This window comes from Octopus bimaculoides, chromosome 18 (genome assembly GCF_001194135.2).
Source record: "Octopus bimaculoides isolate UCB-OBI-ISO-001 chromosome 18, ASM119413v2, whole genome shotgun sequence".
Taxonomy (NCBI): Eukaryota; Metazoa; Mollusca; class Cephalopoda; order Octopoda; family Octopodidae; genus Octopus; species Octopus bimaculoides.
This window is the reverse complement of record NC_068998.1, coordinates 49953635-49956108: the sequence shown is the minus strand read 5'-3', so window position 1 is coordinate 49956108 and position 2474 is coordinate 49953635. Positions and strand designations below refer to the sequence as shown.

Here is a 2474-nt window from a genome sequence, read left to right as displayed (position 1 = left end):
AGAGAGAGAGAGAGAGAGAGAGAGAGAGAGAGAGAGATAGATAGATAGATAGATAGATAGATAGATAGATAGATAGATAGATAGATATAAAGAAAGATATACAGATATATTGTTTACTGTAATAATGAAAGCGGTTTCTTTTATACATCTATTATTTTTCTAGATTTAATATAAAGTTATTTTTTAAACTGAAGTATACTCTCCTTCATTTTCTAAAATGTTCTGGCATCCATCAAGTAGACTTACAAGGCCCCACTTGCAAAAATCACTTGAAGCTGACGAAAATTACTTCCCCAATACAGTTCTGACCTCGTCTACAGAATTCATATTTTTCCGACCAAATGATTTTGAAGACTGCGTATAAGGAATAAATGATTATCAAATGCGGCAATGTTCTTCAAATATGGTGGTTGTGGCATCGCTTCCTATTGTCACTGATCCAGCCCTTCGAATATATATGGACTATAATGATGTCACTTGGAAATGATCCAAATGCTATAGAATCCATTGCTCCGGATCGAGCTAATGGGGATCAAAAGTGTGAAGTGAAGAGTATTGTTTAGATGAAACCAGAATGACCCATGCGAATCTCAAAATAAGTTTAAAGAAATAAATGCTTCGATCAATGAGAAAATGTATCCCAACCACCTTTTTGTCTCAATAGTTTGTGAGAGAACATGCCTTTCTTTTGATGGGCAAAATATCATTCGCAGACCCATGGAAAATGAACCACCACCAACTACTCTGCCTTTGTATCTGTCTGTACCTCATAATGCCTTTCATACCACAATCCCAGGATATCTAACGGAATTTTCAAACATTTTCCGATCAACGAATATTAGAACTGCAGCCCTTGATGTTCCCTAGCAGATATGCAATTTATTTGTGTGTCTTGACAAAACATTTATTTAAAAGGCCACATCAGGCACCATTATAGATCTAAGGCGCAATTTCAAGAGGTGGCCATATTTTGCAAGAGAAGAGCCCCCGCCACATGCATATATATATATATATATATATATATATATATATATATATATATTATATATGTGGGTGGGTGTGTTTGTATGCGTATGTATATATATATATATGTACCTCTGGAATTTCCATCTCAAATTTCATTTGCAGAACGTACCAAAGGTTTGCTAACTGCTTTCGTTCTTCCGTCGCTCCTCATTGTAGTACAGAGTTTGTAACGAATGAAATGTGCACCGTAAGTTAGTTTTTATCACTATATTAAGTTGTTTTTTTCATTCTGCTTGTAAATAAAACTCATTTTTAAAACTAACATTTTTACTTGCAATGGGTGTGCCTGTACAATTTAATTTTAATCGATGATATTGGAATATTTTAATATCTACGAAGATCATGAGCCAAAATAATATTCAAAGGCAACTGGCTTTTGATAAGAAAAAAATGCTAATTTCTACAAACACAACTTTAACCTGCATGTGTGAACATACAATTCATATGAATCCGTAGGGTTTATTCTAAAATTACATTTCTTTCTGTTTTTTCAGAGACAAACCACTACTCCTCGAAAAGTGGTACGTATATATTTAAAATTGTTTTCTTGTTCTGCAACGTTTAAATTAACAGCACAAGATGTCATTACTTTAAAATCCTGATATCACTATAATATAAAGACAATGATTTTCTATTACGTTTATGGATACGTTATCTACTTGAAAGAAATAATTCAGTTCATTTGCTCTGATTCAGAAATTACTGTAGGACACGAAACTTTGTTATAAAATATGAAACACATGGGGCAGAATACAACGCTTCCCGAAATTATATTATGCCTCAAGTGTTTTGATTCATATCTTGTACACTCCGTCTTACTAAAACAGCAATAAGTGAATTAGTCATCGCTTACAGAGAGATTAACTTGTATGTCGTTGTCATCTTTCGTAACACTGAACTGACTGGTTTGCGATGTTTTTTTGAACTCCTGTAACCTTTCTACTAATGTTTTGGTTTCAAATTCAAGGTCATCAGTAACTAATTTACTAAACTCGCTGGTAAATCGCAACATTCGTTGATGAAGATGAATATAAGAGGATTGACTGAAACGTTCAGGCTGAATTCTCTAATGGATTTTATCAATGTGTTTACACGACGTACGTCGCGAGAATAAGAAAAAGCTAATTTTCTTTATTTGCGACACAGAGCAGAATATAGGTGGCACGGCACAAAGAGAGACGAACATAAATGTGTTCGCATGGATTTTTTCCATTAATGATTACTATAAATATATAAAGTTAAAGTTTTTGAACAAGTAATCAGATGAAAATTAGTAAGTGGGGGTAGCTTTTCATAACAATTGAAATATCATATTTCTCCCTCTCTCTATCTCTCACTCTCTCTCTCTTTCTCTCTCTCTCTCTCTATCTCTCACTCTCTCTCTCTATCTCTCACTCACTCTCTCTATCTCTCACTCTCTCTCTCTCTATACATATATATATATATAT

The 2474-nt window shown here is 33.7% G+C and overlaps 1 long non-coding RNA gene across 2 annotated transcripts in view; it reads left to right on the top strand.

Annotated features, from left to right (window-relative positions):
• The window catches only part of LOC128249933 (uncharacterized), an 11176-nt gene that overhangs the window by 4123 nt on the left and 4579 nt on the right, over positions 1-2474 (top strand). For both annotated transcript variants that reach the window (XR_008266082.1, XR_008266083.1), the window contains exons 2-3: positions 1129-1213; positions 1521-1547. This is a non-coding gene — a long non-coding RNA (uncharacterized LOC128249933). The remainder of the gene's footprint in view (positions 1-1128; positions 1214-1520; positions 1548-2474) is intronic.